The 22195-nt window shown below is 41.2% G+C and overlaps 1 protein-coding gene across 9 annotated transcripts in view; it reads right to left on the bottom strand.

Annotated features, from left to right (window-relative positions):
* Window positions 1-22195, bottom strand: part of PAM (peptidylglycine alpha-amidating monooxygenase) — a 241314-nt gene that overhangs the window by 188980 nt on the left and 30139 nt on the right. Inside the window, exons 2-3 of one of the 9 annotated variants that reach the window (XM_075067128.1) lie at window positions 3827-3908; window positions 1104-1149 (exon numbers count right to left, since the gene is read on the bottom strand). The exons of 6 other annotated variants lie outside the window; for them this stretch is intronic. The gene's annotated coding sequence lies outside the window, so the exon portion shown is untranslated. Of the gene's footprint in view, window positions 1-1103; window positions 1150-3826; window positions 3909-17428; window positions 17452-22195 lie in introns of those variants that run through there. 2 more of the 9 variants (XM_075067129.1, XM_075067130.1) reach the window with 2 other exon arrangements.

Here is a 22195-nt window from a genome sequence, read left to right as displayed (position 1 = left end):
CTAACAGCACTACATCTTTGAAAAAAGCTTACACATGATAGACTGGCAAACACACGGTAGAGTTTATGCAAACAGAAAATTCCTTTGTATTCAGGATATAAAAAAAAGGTTACTATATAAAATGAATTACTTTTCTAGTAAACAGTGCTATTAAGTACACTGGAAGATCTCAGATTAGAATTCATGAGTTCCTAACTCCCATTTCCATGCTCAAATAGAATCATTAGCACCTTTTTGGGCTACTTCCTCATAGGCTGATGAAGGAGAAGTGTAAGATTGAGGTATTCAATTAACCTGATTACCCTAATTAACTCCACTGTGAATGCAAATTGGAGGTCTGTATGCATAAATATCCATTTAGAAAGGGACAGATTTCAGAAGGGCTCAATACCCCCAACTTTGGCCAGATTTTTCAGAAGAATTCAGCTTCCATTTTGTCATCAAAATAATTGGCTACATTTTCAGAAGAGCTCAGTAAGTTGGATACTGAATACTAAATACAGTGAATTGTCCCAAAACCAGACTTCAACGTGAAACTGCAGAACTGGAATTAATCTGCAAACTGGACATCATCAAATTAGGCCTGAATAAAGACTGGGAGTGGTTGGGTCATTACAAAACCTGACTTCCCCCATATTAATTTCCCCCTACTGTTAATAACACCTTCTTGTCAACTGTTTGAAGTGTGCCACTCTCATTACCACTACAAAAGTGATTTTCCTCCCTTGGTATCCTACTGTTAATTGAATTGTCTTGTTAGACTGATCTTCCACTCGATATGGCAACTCCCATCTTTTCACGTGCTGTATATGAATACCTGCTACTGTATTTTCCACTCCACGCATTTGATGAAGTGGGTTCTAGCCCATGAAAGCTTATGCCCAAATAAATTTGTTAGTCTCTAAGTGCCACAGGGACTCCTAGGCGTATTCTTGTAATATTTTCCAAAATGTGTGATTGCTTTATTTTCTGAAGGATTGGTTAACAGAACTAATTCACCAGCAATGTAATCTGATTGGTTTATTTGGTTGATAAATTTTAATTTATTTCATCTAGTTTGTTTTAATACATGCAGCTATAGTATTAAGATACTGTTTACCAACCTTTAGATAATTGGAAGGCACCGCACTATTCCACAGACTAGAAGGCCTGGAAAGAGGGGAGGAACAGCAAAGGTGAGAGATGCAGAAGAAATACAGAAAGCTGCATAAAGCTGGACCCATTCTGACTCCCCACTTGATGTGCATTGGGGGCAAAACCATGGGTAGCATCTTTGAACCCAATTTCTTCCCTGATGCTACAGTGGTCCCTATAACAGCTCATGGTCACAAGGGCTATATGCTGAGGAAGCAGCTCACTGGCTCATGCTTTGTGAGAGCATGTCTTGATGCCACAACACCAACAACAGGTCCTCTAACCTGAGCAGCATGGAGCCTAAATACACACAAAAAGTGAAAATGAAGATAAGAGACAGGAGAGAGAAAGAATAGGGAAAGAAAAAGTAGATCCATGAGTACTGTGTCACAGTAGGGCAGAAGTGGATAGGGGATGGGGATGCATGTACATCTGCCCATTAAAAGAAACAGCTCCAACAACACAAAGTTGTTCCTCAGAATTATGGCTTGAAAACTCAGTATTTATCTACCCAATTACACTTGTGAATTATTGCAATACCTCACCACCCCAAATGACACTCCCAATCTCCAAATCCCTCCTTTTTTATAGTCTTCTTTGTATGGTGGATTAATAGTGAAAGAGTGCCTTAATTATTTAAAACTACACTACTTTGTGACATATACTACAGATTACCTAATGCTGGGTCTCTTCACTGTATTGTCTAAAAAGACTAAAGTCTTTGAGTGAGAAACTTTTGTTCTACACAGCACAGAGCTCCTACATCACTCACCCAAGAAACATGTAATAACTCTTCTGGCTTTGAGCACGTACCAGATATTCAAATATATTGTATTTAATATTAAAATATGTTTTCAGAAGGACAAAAAGACAGCAGCATATACTATGGCCTACAGACACAGAATTTTGTCATTGCTTTAAATATACCAAAATAATTTAATCCATATTATGTACTAAACAACAATTTTGTGTTCCTAATAGTTCTTGTTTCTTTGGGTTATACAGTGAAGTGGTATTCCAGAACCTACCCCTACTGACCAACTCAGCCCCCATATAAACCCAGCAACAAAAGAACACACCACACACAGAATGGCTATTCTAGGTTTCCTCTTCTAAGAAAAAGAGCATAAGTGTTTCTTCACAGTGATGGGCACATCAGAAATGCCTATTCATAAATTTCCTTTGAGTTTCTCCTGATTTATCATCTATAAAAGTTGGAGGACTTTAAGTGGAACTATATATGTTCACTTATTAAGAAATATCAAAATTTTTACCGTACTATTTTCCACAGCTCTAAGTCCTAAACCCAGCTGGTAAGTCATCTGAATGTTTAAGGAGAATTTGACTGACCATGGTTTAAATGGATCTATGATGGCACATATAAATCCCTCACTACAACTGCAGGATTAAGGAGTAGGTGGGGCCAGGTGTCTTTGGCCCCCTCTCTCCACACCTGCAGTGCATGCTCCAGCTGGAGAAGGAGTTTAAAAGGAAGCCAGATAGCTTAGATAAGGCAGATAGGGTAGGAGGACAGACCTACCCTGAGAGCTCCTGAACAACCATGTTGAAGAAGTCTTCATTACAAGGCAGGTAGCTAGCAGCTGAAGCTCCGAATTCTTCATTGTCATCTTATTTTTTTTTGTTGCTATTTTATGCTAGAGTTTGAGACTTTGGGGAGAGGTGAACTGTAGGAAGTGGCCCAGGGAGGCAGTCTCAGGACACTCCAGGATACCTCATATTGTTGCCTCTTGTTGAGCCATGGGCCACTGCCAAGGCCCAGGCTCCTCTACCAGCCAACCTTGTTACAGAAGGGACAAACCTTTCCCACCTCTCCTCTCAGGAGTGAGGGGAGGATAAAGATAATGAGAAAACCCTGGGCTGAAGATGAGCCTTGCTACTTTGAACTTTGTTATCCCAAAAAGGAGCAAACCAGAAATTGGTAAGCCAACCAAAGGCTGAGTCACCACATACCGAATGGCAGGTCATCACAGTACTGGAGGAGCTGCCGATGAGACAGAGGAAATGGAGGTCCTAACAACTAGGAGATGCTACTGTAAACCCAGCCCTCCATAACAGGCTCCAAATTCAAATGGGAATATTTACCGATCAGTTCTCTTTTGGCAATGAATATAATTATTTGTCTTTGCCTTCTTTGAACATCTTTGATCAACGGAGAGAGAGAATTTCTGTTTTGCCTTTTGAATCAAGCTTGATGAACATAAAATGTCCTTGATTAACTTAGATCTGTCTTTAACACTTGCTCTCCAAATCCAAAGCATCCCATAACAATTTTTCAGGGCAAGATACCAGAAGGAGCAGCACTGAAAACTACTTTTTATTGATTTATTTAGAAAGGAACAGCAGTGCACAGCCTTCACAGCAGCAAAGCCTGTACTGGCAAACTGACAGAAACCTATGTGTAGGTTGCATTAGACTTTCAGAGGATTTCAATTATAATAGATATATGCACACATTTTTATGTAGGCACTGTAAGTATACAAAGCCCATTTCTAAACACAGACAAATATGCTTTGAGGGCTATAGGAGAAAGAGTATCAACAGCATGAACAGCACTGCTTTTCAGAAAAAAGCTTCCTGATATCTGACTATCTTTGCTGGAGTAGAATTAGCTATTTGAGACAAGTGAAAACTGGCACTTTGATCTGGCGGATAGTACCATCACCATTCTCACCTGTAGTCAGATGTCTTTCAGACCATGTTAGTTCCACTCCTCTACCAGGTCAGTGCTTTTTCTACAGTCCTATCCCACTAACCTGTTTTAAAATGAGAGCTTAAATTATACAGAAAACATATAGACTGAAAGAAACACATCACCAGGCTGTGAAAAATAATTCCATATAGCTAAATGTGCTTTTATGTGCATTATATCTAACTAGTAGATACGAAGCAGTCTCAACTTTCCTTTCATGTTTCAATCATTTTGTAAAACTTTCCAAGCAGCACAGGATTACCAGACAGATCAAGAGATTAAGTTATATTTTTGTATGGATTACTAACACTGTTACCTTTCAAAAAGACTGAGACTGACTTTTTTAAAGAGACAGAGAAATGGACAATCTTGCATGAATCTCAAAGAGTTCAAAGCAAGGTGGCTACAGACAGTTCACATGAAAATCTCACTTGTAGCATCAGGATAAGATCAAACATTGCTTCTTGCTATAGACTTGATTTTTCCCACTGCAAACATAGGCTTTTTTAAACAAATTCTATAAATATTTTAAATTGTTGCATCTGCACCAATGGGATCTTTCATAGAACCTTTGTGTTAGAACGCATCTTAACTTACAACATATATGCATTGCTTAAATTTTAATCTAAGGTGTAAGATTTTGGCTCTCTGAAGAAAAAACCCCCTCTCTTCTTGTCTTTAATTTGTACAAGTACGCAAGAGAGCCAGTCCCCATCTTCCAAGCTTCACTATTCACCACACAGAGGAGTCTGACACACTCTTTCTTACTGTGGTAGCATCAGAAGTCGTGTCTAGTTTCTATCTAATTAAATTAAGGCTAAAGCCAACTCTTAGAAGTACCAGTGGCCATTTTCTAATATTGTTCTCTTCCATAATACCATTTACGTTTTCTGAAGGCCAGTGAAACCAAACACGGATATCTTTCATTTAATCTCTGAAAGACATGCACTGTGGTGAAAGGTGGTTAGTTTGTGTTTAGGGGCCCATTTAAGGACCTGAAAAAAAAAAATCTTTCCTAGCTGGGTTCTGAAACCTTTTAGGAATTGGCTGTGTTAAATCTTGGAAGAAAACACAATAAACCTCCTCACACAAGATTTTTCCAAAAAAAGAAATGGTTATGGCTTAGCAGCCCACTAATGTTGAGACTGTCAACCAGGTGCCCCCCTGGTATGTACGCACATCTGATTCAATACAGAAACCGAAGAAAGCCATTTCCATTTCTTTGGAGCACCTGGCACTGAAAAATCTGACCATGGGGCCAGAAATGCAGCCTGAGAGTCAATCACAGCTGTATACTGTGTTCATTCACTGACCTAGACTTCTAAATTAAGGTTTACTTAAGTCACGGAGAAATATCACATTTTTCGTGGGTTGGTCAGGGCATAAAGAGCAAATTTCACAGATGTGTTCGTACAGTTGTATGTTCTATGTCTCCCTTACTTCTGTGCTGCCTTAAGAGCTGGCCACCTGGCCCTGAATGCAGCGGAGTAGAGAAGTAAGGGTCGCAATGCTATACCATGCCACCCTTACTTCTGCACTGCTGCTGGCGGCAGCGTTGACTTCAGAGCTGGGCCCCTGGCCAGCACCCACCAATTTTCACTCTGCCTTCAGATCTTTGTGGTCAGAGAGTGGCGGCTGCTGGCCGGGTGCCCAGCTCTAAAGGCTGTGCAGAAGTAAGAAGTGTCAATACACCCCCTTCCAAAAGGCATGCGATCCCCTTTTGGATCAGGACCCCCAATTTGAGAAACACTGTGTAATTTTGTTTAGATAGGGTAAAAGTACACAAAAGGCCAGATTTCACAGAGACACCGTATTTCATGGCTGCAAATTTGGTAGACCCCTACTTACAAACCTGTACAAATAAAACCAACATTCTTAGAACACAGTGGACTGGCATGGTAGTCAGCATGCTGAATATGCTCCAATGGAACCATTGAGATTTTAGTGGCTTGAAAACCAGGAAGAAGGGAATAGATCTGTGATATAAGTCTCACTCTCCAAAGTCTTACAGCATGAGGAGTAAAGTTTGCAAGAAAAATACTCCAGAGGAGATATGTTTTCCCCTAGTTTCTGTGGAACAAAGCTTTTGGAATTGTTTATGAGGCAGAAAAACAAAAGTGATGTCTGAAATATAGGCAAACAAAATTGCAGCTATTTCCAATGCCTACGCAAGATGTAAAATATGCTTAATTTATCTTTCTAGAGTTTACCAATAAACTCTTAAAAAAACAGATTAGAATGAAGGCCATTCTATATATATATTTTCTACTCTCCCTCTCATATTTAAAAAAGATAATCACTTAAGCTAAGGAAGGAAGTATTCTCCAGAGGTAATTAAAAGAAGTCCAGTTATCAAGACAGATACGTTTTCCTACTCTTCTGAAGAACCACATCAAAGGATGAACCAACATAAAAAAAACCTCTGAAAATAGATATAGTGGACGATAGAGTTAAATTAGTTCTCTCAGCAATATGACTCCTAATCCATAAATCACACATGGCTAATGTTGGAATATATTTAATTTCCCTATTCCAAGACAGGAGATTTAACACCAGAAAACCAATTCTAAAAGCATGTGTCACAAGTCTTCAGCTACAAAGTTTGAATCTAAAAATAATGCAATAGAAAAACACTAATTCTCGTTCCCCACTATCTCATTAAAGCCAGAGAAAGTAACATATTGCTGGCTATCACTATAGATGACATGACAGCCCACATTGCCTTACTAAGCCTGACTGTGATCACACAAACTTTCAGCTACGGACAGATGAACCTTTAGGCCTACCAACCATCCACAATTATCCTGGTCCTCATATAAATAAAAGCAGACCAACACCAGAGCAATTCCTTCTACTCCTAGGGACTACGAGCATGCCAATACAACTCATGCTCAAAGCTGATGCATCTGAAAAAAACAACACAAATGATTCCCATCAGCTGCTAGAAGATAATGATCGTCAAATGATATCAATTTAACTTCTGATCTATACATAGATGCAAAAGCAGACTGAGGACAATTGAGGAAATCCAAGGGTTCTTTGTGCTGCCAGAGTTGCTTTGCACAAGCAAAAAAAAGGTTGATTTGACAGCTCCCACATTCCTGTCCTGTCACTTCTACTTGAAGTGACTTCTACATCATCAGTGATGATGATTTCTCTCCTACTCTCAACTCTCTTCTCCCTGACCGATCTTCCCTTTTTCCCCTTTGAATATGGTTTGTTGATTCTCTTCATGATTCACTCTCCTCCACCCTTAACTGTCTTGCCCCTTTCGCCCATCTCATGGTCTGCCCTGCCAAACCCTAACCCTCACTCACCCCCAATATCTGCTTCTTCTGAGCCAGCTCTCCCATGCAGATTTTTTCTGCGAAAAGACCATTACTTGCCCAGCTTCCTCTGCTACAAAGTCATTCTCTCTTCCTTCAGTTTTGTCATCTTTCTAGCTAAACAACTCTACTTCTCCAACTTAATTGAATCTCATAGCCACAATCCCAGATGCATTTTTGCCACCTTTGATTCACACCTCAGACCCTCCCCTCCTCCTGCCTCCACTTCTCTCTGCACACCAATTTCTTCCAAAAGAAAGGTGACTATATACAATGCAGTCTTCCTCCTCCCCTCAGCTTGACTTCCCCTTTACTCCTGCAGTTTTCTCCTCTTCTCCCCGTTTGTCTGCTCTGCACCTCTAATCCTTCCACCACTTGTTCCAGTCACCTCATCCCATCCTACCTCTTGATCTCCCTCATATCCACTCTCTTCCCCTCCTTTCCTCTCTAACTCTTTTCTTTAACCTCTCTTCCCTCTGGCTCTTTCCTCTCACAATATAAACATACTTTAATTTTTTCCCATCTGAAAATACCCACCCTTAACTCCACTTACCTGTCCAACGATCTGTCCCGCACCTCCACGTAAGCTTATTGAAAGCACTGTTTACAATCACTGTCTGGAATTACCATCAGATTCCATCCTAGACCCACTCCAAACCAGCTTCTGATCCTTGCACTCCAATGAAATCACTTTTTAAACCAATTTAAGTAGACAAAGTCTTAGATTCTAAAGCCCAAAATAACTGTCTCTCAAAGCTTTCATGAACCAGCCCACTTTAATAAAATAAAAATAAATATGCACTCTCCCCACCACTAATATCTTTCAACCTGAGTGTCATTTGTTATTATAGTAGATATAAATTTTCAGATAGGTGAGATTTTCCTGTTGCTGGAATCCCTTTAATTGCCACCTTTGTTGGTAGGGCAATCCTGAATTCTCTAGTTTTTCTACATCTTCAATACACTCATGAAGAAGATGGATATTCTGCTTAAATGGGAAAGTTAAAATTAGCTCATGTGAGAATCATAAAAATTCTACTGCGATCACCCTATGTAAGCAGACTGAAGACAGATGGTACCTATGTGTGCAGCACAGAGTAATGCTGACCACAATGTATCTGCCAATCAAACATTTGGGAAAGAAATGGGCTCCATCTGTGTTTTAATTACTATAGTAAAACCATCGACTGTAACTGCCAAAGCTCCACATTTTCACAGTCTTGGAAACATGACCCATAGTAATTTTAGTAACCTTCTCCTATGGAAAGAGTAGGTTACTACAATTACTATGTTCAATATTCGTGGTAAAAAAAATAAGTTCTAAAGTTTAAAAGAAAATTTAAGATATTGATAACCTTATTTAATGTATAACAGCTTTTTGAAAATGGAAATATTTTCTATAAATGCATATGTTAAAAATGGTTATTAAAATAAACTTATCCTCCCTCTTAGCCACACATTTTCAAAAAAGAGGCTTAAACATAAAAGTTTTAACTTATTTTCATATTTTGCATCAAAATACACCTAAAGGAAATAATATGTTTGCAAAAAGGTTGTTTTTTTTTTCCTATACTTGAAAAGTTCTTGTCCAAAGTCCAGCATAAAACTTCCAAAGATAAAGTAACACTGGACACTATTGGGCTGTGTCCTACATGTAAGAGCATAACTAAATAGAAAAGAGTTGAGCTGGCTTCATTATCTCAAACATAAAATGAAAAGCTGTGCAATACTAAAGCATGCTTGGAAAAAATACAAATTGAAAAGAATTGAAGTAACAATTAAAGCTTTATATAGCAAGAGAAAAAATAAATCTACTATTTGTCCATTGTTATGACAGTTACAAAATTATTGCTAGAGAACAGTACTGAAGGATGAGATAGAAGAGGTACATTTTTCAGCACTTATGTAACAAAGGCTTTGTTTCTATTTTATTGTGTATCTAGGTACTTCTGTTTTTATCACTAACATCCAGGCTTCTCGTAATCATTAATAGATTTTATCATTAACACCTCTGTGATGTTGGGAAGCGCTGTCTTCATTTTACAGATTGGAAGGTAAACTAAGTAACATGCACGGTACCTTGCAGATGAACTAAAAAAAACATATCTTCTGAATCCCAGTCCAGTACCATAAATCATCCTACTTATTCCTGGATCGTCACATACCATCAATAATACAGTGCCAAACAAATACCATAATTACTTCATCAAGTTTTTCACCTTCTTCTGCACATGCATAATTGAACTATGAGTAACAGCTTATAGTTTTACCAATGGTATATAAAAATAAAATTGCAGGCATCATAAATATGAATTACCAGAGGAATAAAAAATATATATTTTACAATTCACACTTGCTAATATAGAATCTAGCTAATTTCCATTAACAACTGGAGGGAGGATTTCACAAACCATTGAATTTTTAGTCCTCTGGGATCTGCTCATAAAGGGCAAACTGGAACAAGCCTGAGATAATTCTGCTTTTTTGTTTTGTTTTGCTCCCATAAACTCCTCCACAATTAGGCATTTCTATTAATGAAGGGTAGATATGAAGTACAGTACTTAGGAATTTAGTTAACATCTCAGTTCCACAGTATGGTATAGTTAATTCTTACTACGATCATCTCTTGTTTATAATTCCATATTTGTTCCCCCAAGAGATGATCCAGATATAGTAACGTTATCCATTATGGTTGAAAAATTTTTTTTATTTTGATGGGAATGGAAATCATGTTCAGATCGAAAGGGCAGAGGGATGGGAAGTGATGAAAGATTTCTTTTCACATACACACGCACCCCCCAATAGGCAGGAATAAAAAGATATAGTGAATCCAACTACACTGCCTTGTTCCTGAATCCCACTCTAGTTTGAGTACTGTTTCTAAATTGAAAATATAGGATGTCCCCCACAAAAAATGGTACTACATCAACAATAAAGTCAAGCAAACCTGCAACCAAAACATTCAGCTCTCTCAAGAAAATTTCCTTTGCAATATATATGCTTCCTTAAAGCATAATCTTGTTTTGAAGTTTATTTATTTTAAAAAAATATAAATACAAAATAAATCCTTGTCCATAGTATGCCAATGGAATTCCAAATCCCTGAAAATTATAGTTTTAGAACAGGAAAATACCATTACAAAACTGACTCTACTTCATAAAGGAACATCAGCTACCAATCAATATATACCAGAAGCATGAACAATCAATAAACCACTTGTAAAATCAGTTCTAAGTTTGTATTGAATCACCATTCTGCTACAAACTGATCTGGAGAAAAGTCTGCATGAAAGAAACACACAACTAAAATATAAGCCAAATTCCATAACCATTTTGTCATGCAATGTTCCCTTCCACTGTACCCATACCAGCATGGAAAGCCAATGTTGAGCCCCAAACTTGCACTGAAACAGTTTTCAGGGAGATATGGAACCATTTTCTGAATTATGAAAAAGATAAATACACATTTTTATAGTCATTTCTAATCTGGTGACCCTTCTGATTAAGGCCCCAATCCTGCAAATGTAACCCTTGGTTTGCATACACAAAATACACCCATACACTTAATTATTAACATATATACCTAAGATAGAACACACCTAAAAGGAACTTGAGTGGAAAACATACACACAGTGAAATTCTCAAAAATAACTCCATCATCTTTTCCATGAGGGACAAGAAAAAAAATAAAAGGTGCAAAATAAGGGGATCTTAATTTATTTGTGGTTGCTACAATTTTTTCTGCATTCAAAAGGAAAAGCAAAAATGAGAACTTATCCTTCTCATACTTTAATTTCCTTTTTTAAATAACAAGAAAAAATTATAGAATTGTTAGTATAACATCAAGCTGAACACTTCAAATCACAGAAAGTCATGGATGTTATTTTTCAAAATTCTGTGATTTTTTTTAAAAAAGCCTGTTCTAATTGTGATGTACAACAGTTAATGTTCCAATAGCTACTTAAGCTCAGCCGTTTTGCATACATGTTGTATTTGACAAAACCTACTTTTACAGCCACAGAACATGAGAAGTGTAATGAGACCAAGTTTAAGTTGTTTCATTAATTAAAATATAGTCAAGAAGAGTAAAGCTAAGCAAAAGTTAACTGCACTCTTATTTTTTGCTTTGAAATGAGACCGAGTTGTTCACTACATCATCATCATCACCACCACCTAACAAAGGACTAGATCCTCAGTGGGAGGACAAGCAGAAACACTGTATGTACTTTTATAAAAGAAAGCTCCTCTCTGCATGCACTTAAAAAACTAAAAGGGATATGGAAATAACTGTCTCTAGACCAAGACATCATCATCTCTAGTGTCATTTTAATATGATTGCATATCTGTGTACGGTAAGGGTTGGGTGGATTCTTTTATTGTTCCTATAGCATCCCAATTAGGGGGAAGAAGATGGCAACCTTCACATGGTCCTCCTCCCTGTTAAGTACTTCATCATGACCAATGCCATCAACATGGCAACTGAATGCTGATCAATCACCTCGTGATCTATAAGCAACTCAAGTGAAATGGTCTTTTTCACAGCAAACAAACATTGAAACACAGGCTCATATCTATCTGTATGCCAACTCAACAATGAAGGCCTCTTCACTGCAAAATATAATTACTTGACCAAGCTGATATGCTAACAGAAGATGCATGTTCTCACTACATGGTTCATACATTGGTGTTGCCAGTACCTTCTACAAAAATGGAACATGAAGGACAGCTCAATCTGCAAATGTGGGAAAGACATTCAAATCATGGAACATCTAGTGAACCCATGCCCTCTAAAGTCCTTCTCCAGAGAGACAGCCTCGATTCATTCTATGTCAACAGAAGCCATAGAGAGGATGACAAACTTGGATGTCGACCTTTAATGTTATTTTTCACATTGGTATATGAAAGAATCAGCAGCATACTAGGCACTTTACAGTAAAAGATCCGTGTACTGAAATATTTACAGTCTAAACAGAATAATGAAAGCTGTAGATTGAAAAATTTTATTATACATTTATCAAAATAATGAGCAGAGAAGTGTTTTTTCATTCTTCACACCAAATGAAAGTAAAAACATAAGGATTTTTTTTTAACTGAGGGAAAAACACACATCTACCCAGAATCATGTATGGTAATATGCAATCTCCTGCATAACAGAATCTCCTCTGTCCTAGTTTATTTACATTTGCCTTTAAAAGTTAGCAAAAAAGTAAAAAATATTAAGATATGAATTACTAGCACATACATAAAAATTCACAGAATTCTTCAGGACAGATAAATGGAAGAGGACACAGCAAACCTAAAACTACAAAAAGCTACAAGGCACAGGAACTGTCTTTTAAAAAGAAAAGAGGAGGAGGAGGGTATTGCAACAATCAACTTACAATATCTCTATACCAGACATGTAAAGAGATTGAAAGAAAATCTGAAACCAAGGGGAAGACAACAGGCTGGGATCCTGTCCACACAAATTATTTTAATCCTAATATACAAAAACAAAATGTTTAGAAGTCATGCAAATTTCTCCTCTGAAAGAGCAGAGCTTCTGTAACATTTTGTATATACTTCCTAATTTCAAGGTACACAATAAAAATATTTCTATTGATCAGGACAGATATAACAACTTTCAATAAAAACTTACATTCACTCAGGTAGAAAGGATGGAGTTAATATAAAAAGGCAAGAGAGAGAAGGTGGGTGAGGTAATATCTTTTATTTGACCACACAGAGCTCTTCTTCAGATCTGAGACCCTTGCTCAAAGGGTATGTCTACTCAGCAGAGAAAAACCCCAGGCTGGCCCGTGTCAGACAACTTGGCCTCAGGCTGTTTCACTGCTGTGTAAACTTCCGGGCTCAGGCTGGAGCTAGAGCTCTTTGACCCCGTGGGAGGATCCTACAGCCCAGGCTCCATCCTGAGCTCAGAAGTCTACACAGCAATGAAACAGCCCCACAGCCTGAATCCTGCGAGCCTGAGTCAGCTGGCATGGGCCAGCCGTGGTGTTTTTTGCTGTGCAGACATACCCAGAGCGTCATAGCTAAATACAAGGTGCAACAGAATGTTTAGCGTAAGTAGTTAATACATATTTCAAGGTGAAGTGGCCTGTTAACACCCCTCCACTCAGAGACAGGAAAGGAATGAGGCGGAGGGGGAAGAAAGCAGCTGGGGGTTGTTAGCAGGTTATAGATTGTTCTAATAAGCCATAAATCCAGCAACTCTATTCAGTCCATGATTTTCAATGTCTAGCAGAGTTATAAATTTAAACTCCCAGGTTCATTTTTTAAAGGTGTTGTGCAGGTTTCCTTTAAGAATGAGGACTGATAGTGATCACTCTATATCTGACCTTTGTAAAAAGTTTTCATCCACAGGTGATGTGGTGCTTTTGTTTTTTTTATCATTTTCCTGTGTGAGTTCAGTCGAGAGCATAGTGACTGCCTAGTTTCCTCCACATAGTTGCTATTGGGACATTTACTGCACTGGGCAAGGTACCCCACATGTTGTGATAGGCACACGTAGGATCCCTGGATCTTGAAAGGTGTGTTGCTCACTGTAGCAATGAAGATATGTCTGCAGGTTTTATATCTGTTATTCTGGCAGGGTCTGGTGCCACTTTGAATTGGTGTGTCCTGGTTTGTGAGGAACCTGATTGGATGATGAGCTTGGAGAGGCTAGGGGGTTGTTTGAAGACCAGAAGAGAGGGCTCAGGAAAGATTTTTTTCAGGGTGGGATGCAAGTTGTTTGGCTATAGTTGTCTGATGATACCCCCATAGGGGTTCCAGTTAGGGTGATCAGACAACAAATATGAAAAATCAGGACACAGGATGAGGGGTAATAGGAACCTATATAAGAAAAAAAGACCCAAAAAAAGAGGCTGTCCTTATAAAAATCAGCACACCTGCTCAACCTATCAGAGGGGTAGCCGTGCTAGTCTGAATCTGTAAAAGCAGCAGAGAATCTTGTGGCACCTTATAGACTAACAGACGTTTTGGATCATGAGCTTTTGTGGGTGAATACCCACTTCGTTGGATGCATGTAGCGGAAATTTCCAGGGGCAGGTATATATATGCTACAAGGCAAGCTAGAGATATAGTTAGTTCAATCAGGGAGTGAGCCCTGTTCTAGCAGTTGAGGTGTGAAAACCAGGAGGAGAAACTGGTTCTGTAGTGGCAAGCCATCTCAGTCTTTGTTCAACCCTGAGCTGATGGTGTCAAATTTGCAAGATGATGAAGCTCCACGTTTCTCTTTGACAGTCTGGTCCTGAAGTTGTTTTGCTGCAGGATGGCCACCTTAAGGTCTGCTATGTGTGGCCAGGGAGGTTGAAGTCCTCTCCTACAGGTTTTTGTATATTGCATTCCTAATATCTGATTTGTGTCCATTTATCCTTTTCCGTAAGACTGTCCAGTTTGGCCGATGTACCTAGCAGAGGGGCCATGGCTGGCATATATGGCGTATATTACATTGCGTCGACGTGCAGGTGAATGAAGCCGGTGAGGTGGCAGCACCAGCACCATAAGTAAGCTCTAGCTCAGGAACCAATCCCATGCAACAACCCGATGCCACTCTGCCCACATATCTACAGAGAACCGGTGACTACCATGCACAGGACCGTAAACCAGATCAGCCCAACCATCACCGTTCATCTCACCTCACGTCCACCAATGTAATGATGACGCCACATATGGCCAGCAAATTGCCCCTCTGCAAGGTACATCGCCCAACTGAACAATCTCTACGGAAAAGGATAAATGACAAAATCAGCAGTATAGAAGATGGCCAATAACAAAAACCTGTAGAGAGCACTCAACCTCCCTGGCCAACGATAGCAGACCTACAGGTGGGCCATCCTGCAGTCAAAACAACTCAAGGACCAGACTTCAAAGAGAAAACTGCTGAGCTCAAATTCAATCTGCAAATTTGGACACCATCCCAGCTCAGGGTTGAACCAAAGACTGAATGCTGGCCACTACAGAAGCCAGTTTCTCCTCCTGGTGTTCACACTCCCTGCAGCACAGCGGCCTCAACTCCCCGTGATTTGAACTAACCTCATTATCTCTAGCTTGCTTGCTGGCATATATATACCTGCCCCTGGAAATTTCCGCTACATGCATCCAACGAAGTGGGTATTCACCCACAGAAGCTCATGATCCAAAACGTCTGTTAGTCTATAAGGTGCCACAAGATTCTCTGTTGCTGCTCAATCTAGTTCCAGTGGGGTAGTAGGTGACAATGAGGGGTGTGTGATCAAAAGGGGTTTTATTTCTGTATTGAAGCAGGTTCTCCTGGGGTATTTCGGTCGTCCATTCCATGATGTGACCTACTTCGCTGGTGGAGTATCCTTGTTTGGTGAAGGTGGGTTTGAGTGCATTAAGGAGATATCCCTGAGATACATTAATTATAAATTTCCACCACAATTTCAACAACCATCAGTCATTAATTAAACTCTGTCTAGAACACTCCCACACCAGCAACAACTTACAGGACGCCATACTCAGCTTCAACAATGGAACCCTACGGACAACTATATACAAGAAACCCACGGATCACATCTGCCTCCATAGATCCAGTAACCATCCCAAACACACTAAGAAATCTGTTATCTACACCCAGGCACTCAGATACCATAGAACATGCTCCAAAGTCTAGGATATATGCATGTATTAACTATTTATGCTAAATATTCTGTTCCCTCATGTATTTAGCTATGACTAAGGCTAAGTTTATGTCACAGAGGTCATGGAAGTCATGGAATCAGTGACTTCCAGAGACCTCCATGATATTCTCGGATTCTTGGAGCTGGCAGCCAATGGGGCCCTAGCAGGGTTCCAGTGACAGGTAACAGCAGCAACAAGAGGTCCTCTTCAAGGTTTCAGTGATGGCTGACAGCGTCACATGGGAGGGTGATGCCTCGGGCGAGAGGCCGGAGGTATTTCATTTTCTCTTTGGGAAATATGGTCAACCTGGAGCTCCCAGCTGCCGTGGGCAGAGAGGGTCCCTTCTGCAGCTTCCAGCTGCCACGGGCAGAGGGGAAACCCCACAACTCCCAGCCACCACGGTGGCAGGGGAAACCAAGGAACCTCAACAGCAAAAGTCACAGACAGGTCACAGCTTGCACTAATTTTATTTATTGCCCGTGATCTGTCCACGACTTGTACTTGTCCATGACAACATCTTAGCCTTAGGCTACGTCTTCACTACCTGCTGATACAGCAGGTAGCAAACGATTTCTCAGGGATCGATATATCGTGTCTCATCTAGATGCGACATATCGATCCCCAAACGAGCTCCTATCGATCCCGGAACTCCACCAACCCAAATGGCGGTAGCGGAGTCGACATGGGGAGCTGCGGACATCGATCTCGCGCCGTGAGGACAGTAGGTAATTCGATCTAAGATACTTATGCAACTTCAGCTACGTTATACACGTAGCTGAAGTTGCGTATCTTAGATTGATTTCCCCCCGTAGTGTAGACCAGCCCTTAGCTATGACACTCTAAGTAAGTTTCCCAAACCTGAAGAACAGCTTGAAAGCTTATCTCTGTCACCAACAGAAGTTGGTGCAATAAAAGATAATACCTCACTCATCTTGTCTTGCTAACTTCTTGGGACCAACATAACTACAATATCACTGCATAAAAAAAAAAAAAAAAAGAGGCATGCAGAAAGTCTACACAGGAAAAGTAGGCAGGTAATTAAAGAGGCATCACATGCAGATGCCTCTTCGGGTTTTAAAAACACATATGTGCAAGCTTGATTTTGACAATCTACAGGAAAGCTAACATATGAGGCTAGAGGGAGCATCTAAGCATCTCCATTATACGTCAAGCTCTTTTATGTTTTTTTTTTCCAGTCTGAACATGCAGTAGTAGAGATATGTTAAACATTTTGTTTATAAACAGTGTGCTTTTGTTCCTTATGAAGACACCCACTGTTCTAAAAGTAGGAATAGTTTAGATTAGATATTTGCATTTATTTTAATCACTAAAAATAAAAAAAGTCCTTGTTGACTTTACTAGATTTGCTTACTAACTGTGATACAGGCCAATTTCTAACTATAAGTTTGTTTTTAGTTTGCATTCCTACACATTTTATAAGGTTACAAAAGCTTTGGTAAGTTTAAATGCTGTGTTCTAGGAAACTGGTTCAAATACCAGACAGACAGAGATACTCTGAATTTAAGCTAGTGATGCAATGAGGGAAAAAACCTCCTACTTCACACAACATAAGGATTTTTTAAATGGGTAAATATGAAGCAGAAGCCACTTACCTTCCGAGCTTATGAGTTTCCAAATTGCTACTAGAATATACAGCATATGGAGTGGGGCTTATGATCTTTAGCGAGGGGTGAATCATCTTCATGTAGATGCTCTGAATAACCCCTGTATGCATACTGACATCATCATTAAAGAGTTGGAGGCAGAGGATACTATGGTAACCATGCAATGTGCTGAGAGACAGAAGCCTTTAATTGCTTTAACAACTTCCTGGGGCTCTAGCTACCAGGTTTAGATGCGCTAAGTAGGAAATGACGGTTGTCACAGAGGCACTGAATGTGACACTGAGCTGAAAGAACTCAATGAATCCTGAATCTATTAATTGTGCTGTGATTTTTAACGATAAAAGTCATAGCTTGAAGCCATTACTCATATTCCTCATATTCCTCCAACAACTACAGAAGTCACAGATCAAGTAATAATATTGTCAGATATCAATTTCATAAGCAGTCCTATATTGTTTTCCCAGTTAACATATATTAACATTATTACATTAAGGCAGACTTCCTTTTCTTCAAAGTGAAGACATTGTTTTAATAGGATGCACATGTATGCTTTTGCGGGTCAATGTACTGGTATCAACAGAAACTGAAGCCCTCATTTACTTATAGGTCAGGTACTGTGCAATACAAGCAGGCATGCTTTAAAGCAGGGATCAATAACCTACAGCACGCGAGCCAATTTTTAATGGCACACTGCTGCCTGCCAGAGTCCTGAGGACCCACAGCCAGTGAGGGGCAGAGCCTGCACCCCTCAAGAGAGGAGCCGCCTCAGCGGCCTGCCCGTGGGCTGCCTTGTCCCCGCACCCGGCAAGGAGCCCTGCCCGGGGGCACGGAAGGGCCCGCTCACCTGGGCCGCCTTGGTATAGCTGGCCGTGGTGGATTGGCAGCACACCGGGGGAGCAGGTTCGCTGCTGGACCCAGTCCCAACTCCCGGCAGCAGGAAGCGGGGGCAATGAAGGCAGGAAAGGCCGGCGGCGACAACAGCACTGGCTGCTGAGCGCCTCCGGGAGGACGCGCCCAGCCGCGGCCATGGATGACCTGCTTTTCATGAGCTGGAGGAGCACAGTGCCCGGCGGTGCTGAGCACGTAGCAGGTGCGGGCGAGCGGGAATTGGTGGTGGCCAGAGAGCCCTAGGGCGAGGCTCTCGCATACTGAAGGGTCATGCGCCGCCCAGAGCGGCTCCTCCAGACACAGCCAGAGGGGACTCTCTTGCCGGGGGGGCGCTAATTGTGCTTGTGCGGTGCACCGTGGTGCCTCAAGTGTGTGAGCCAGCTGGGGGCCGCAGGTGAACCCAGTACACCCCTCATACACACCCAGACCTCTGCTTGACTCCTTCACCCACCCCTCACAACCCCAGCCCTGACTCTGGCACCCCCACACCTACCCATCCTCCCCACCCTGACCCCTGCACCCCCCTCACATGCCCCCAACCCTCTGCCCTGACTCCTGCACCCTCACACATACCCAGCCCCTACACACCCCATGCCCTGATTCTTGCACCCCCCACATCCCCATCCCCACCCTGAGCACCAAATGGGAGCTCCTGTACCCCCCCCCCCATTCCCACCTGCACTCTTTGTACCAAATGGGAGCTGCCCAGGTAAGCGCCCCACACCCAAACTTCCTGCCCCAACCCTGAGCCCACTCCCTCATTCTAGCTCCTAGACAGACCTGTCTCCCCCAGCCCTGTGCTCAGTCCACTCCCACCCTCAGCTCACTGCAGAGAGAGGAAGAGAATGGGTCAGAACTAGGGAGAAGGTAGGTACCCACTGTGTGTGGGCTGGGCCGGGACCCCAGACCGGCAGCACGCTGAGTGTGTCCGACAGCCAGGATCCCGGCTGGCAGGAGCCAGCGGATGGAACCCCTGAGTGGCAGTGGTCTGAGCGGCTCAGCCCACTCCCAGTCTGGGGTCCTGGCCACCGGCCCCGCACAGCCCGCTGCTGGTCTGGAGTTCAGGCTGCAAGAGCCTTGCCAACCAGGGTCCCAGCCACAGGCCCCGCTCAGACACTGCCAGCCTAGGTGAACAGAACCCCAGGTTGGCAGCAGGTTGAGCAGGCCGGCGGCATAAGATAAACATTTTAATTTAATTTTAAATGAAGCTTCTTAAAACATTTTGAAAACCTTGTTTATTTTACAATACAACAATAGTTAAGTTATATAGACTTATAGAGAGAGACCTTCTAAAAAACATTAAAATGTATTACTGGCATGTGAAAACTTAAATTAAAAGTGAATAAATGAAGACTCGGCACACCGTTTCTGAAAGGTTGCCGATCCCTGCTCTAAAGCTTCCATACACCACATTATATTTATCATTTATTCACATGTCTCAGCTTTGACTAATCTGCCAATACATTACTTTGGAAGGACAAAGATCAAGTTAACAAAAGAGAAATGCATAATGACATATCAAAAGAAGCCTATATAACAAGGTTTCTTTGGTAGAGATTTCCAGTGAATCCACTAACGTCACTTCACATCTTGTCATAAAGAATTCATCCTGGTTTTCAGGGTTTTTGTTTGCTTTTAAGAAACACACACACACACAGATTTGAGTTATTTAGTACTGAACAGCTTGCCTTTTTGTTTCTTAGAAAAATCATTTTCTATAGCTTTGTCTAAATTGTGACAAAGTTTAATCTGAAATCAGTTTTATTAACTTATGATAGTTAAGATTCTGGACTGAAAGCAATGATGCAAGCAGTCACTCAGGTTTTTAATTATTTAGTGTATGTGGAGCAAGAACACAAGCTCCCTCCCATGCTATTTCCCAACTTAATGCTCTGCTTGAGCACAAGTGAACAATCAAAAATCCCTTTCTATTTCTATTTTTAACATAAAAACTTGAATCAGTGTTTTCTCTGTTTCTTGTAATTCAACCTGCAAGCACAAATCCAAATATATTTTACACTATTTTTATATTTCTAGTTTTAACACCTGTGACACAATTCACTTTTTAATATTAATCCATTTTTAAGTGGCTCATTTTCAAAAACTATCTATTTATTAATAGGAAAATAGTTGTTTGCACCAGTATTTTCTTCCATACTTGAGCAAACTGCTTTTAATCTAACATTCATTTATACTGTTTTCCCTTAACGTTAAGCAGATTTTCAACTGCTCTGAAATCTAATCCCCCCCACCCACTACAAGTATTACGAAACCACAGAGTGTGGCAAGTCAGCCTCACTTCAGTCTCCGGCAAAATCATGGAGCAGGTCCTCAAGGAATCCATTTTGAAGCACTTGGAGGAGAGGAAGGTGATCAGGAACAGTCAACAGGGATTCACCAAGGACACGTCATGCCTGACCAACCTGAATACCTTCTATAATGAGATAACTGGCTCTGTGGATATGGGGAAAGTGGTGGATGTGATATATCTTGACTTTAGGAAAGCTTTTGATATGGTGTCTCACAGTATTCTTACCAGCAAGTTAAATAAGTATGGATTGGATGAATGGACTATAAGGTGGATAGAAAGATGCCTAGATTGTCCGGCTCAATGGGTAGTGATCAAGGGCTTGATGTCTAGTTGGCAGCCGGTATCAAACAGAGTGTTCCAGGGATCGGTCTTGGGGCCGGTTTTGTTCAACATCTTTATTAATGATCTGGATGATGTGATGAATTGCACTGTCAGCAAGTTCTCAGATGACACCAAACTAGGGGGAGAGGTAGATACACTGGAGGGTAGGAATAGAGTCCTGAGTGACCTAGATCAATTGGAGGATTGGGCCAAAAGAAATCTGATGAGGTTCAACAAGGACAAGTACAGAGTCCTACACTTAGGAAGGAAGAATCCCATGCACCGCTACAGGCTGGGGACCGATTGGCTAAGCAGCAGTTTTGCAGAAAAGGACCTGGGGATTAGAGTGGATGAGAAGCTGGATATGAGTTAGCAGTGTGCCCTTGTTGCCAAGAAGGCTAACCGCATATTGGGCTGTATTAGTAGATGCATTGCCAGCAGATCCAGGGAAGTGATTATTTCTCTCTATTTGGCACTAGTGAGGCCACACCTGGAATAGTGTGTCCAGTTTTGGTCCTCACACTACAGAAGAGATATGGACAAATTGGAGAGAGTCCAGCAGAGGGCAACAAAAATGATTAGGAGCTGGCGCACATGACTTACGAGGGGAGGCTGAGGGAACTGGGGTTATTTAGTCTGCAGAAGAGAAGAGTGAGGGGGGATTTGATAGCAGCCTTCAACTACCTGAAGGGAGGTTCCAAAGAGGATGGAGGTAGGCTGTTCTCAGTGGTGGCAGATGACAGAACAAGAAGCAGTGGTCTCAAGTTACAGTGGAGGAGGTCTAGGTTGGATATTGGGAAACACTATTTCATTAGGAGGGGGTGAAGCACTGGAATGGGTTACCTAGGGAGGTGGTAGAATCTCCATCCTTAGAGGTTTTTAAGGCCCAACTTGACAAAGCCTTGGCTGGGATGACGTAGTTGGTGTTGATCCTGCTTTGAGCAGGGGATTGGACTAGATGACCTCCTGAGGTCTCTTCCAACCTTAATATTTTATGATTCTATACAAAATGTTCTCAAAAGGACGTCTTCAACATGATACAAGCATGATCACCACCACCACTTACACAGCAGCAGTCCATAGTGCTGGGTGTCCATGACCACACTGTACAGCTTTATTTCAGGCATCTAAGAGCTCCACAAGGTTATTAACCTGGCTGCATCAGATCAGTAATCGAGAGTGGTAGCATGACTGTCACCAGTTTGTGACCAGGCAGTGTCCCCTCCTGACCTAAG

Source organism: Chelonoidis abingdonii, chromosome 6, assembly GCF_003597395.2.
Source record: "Chelonoidis abingdonii isolate Lonesome George chromosome 6, CheloAbing_2.0, whole genome shotgun sequence".
NCBI classification, from domain to species: domain Eukaryota; kingdom Metazoa; phylum Chordata; order Testudines; family Testudinidae; genus Chelonoidis; species Chelonoidis abingdonii.
The sequence above is the reverse complement of the archived record's forward strand: the minus strand, read 5'-3'. Positions and strand labels throughout refer to the sequence as shown.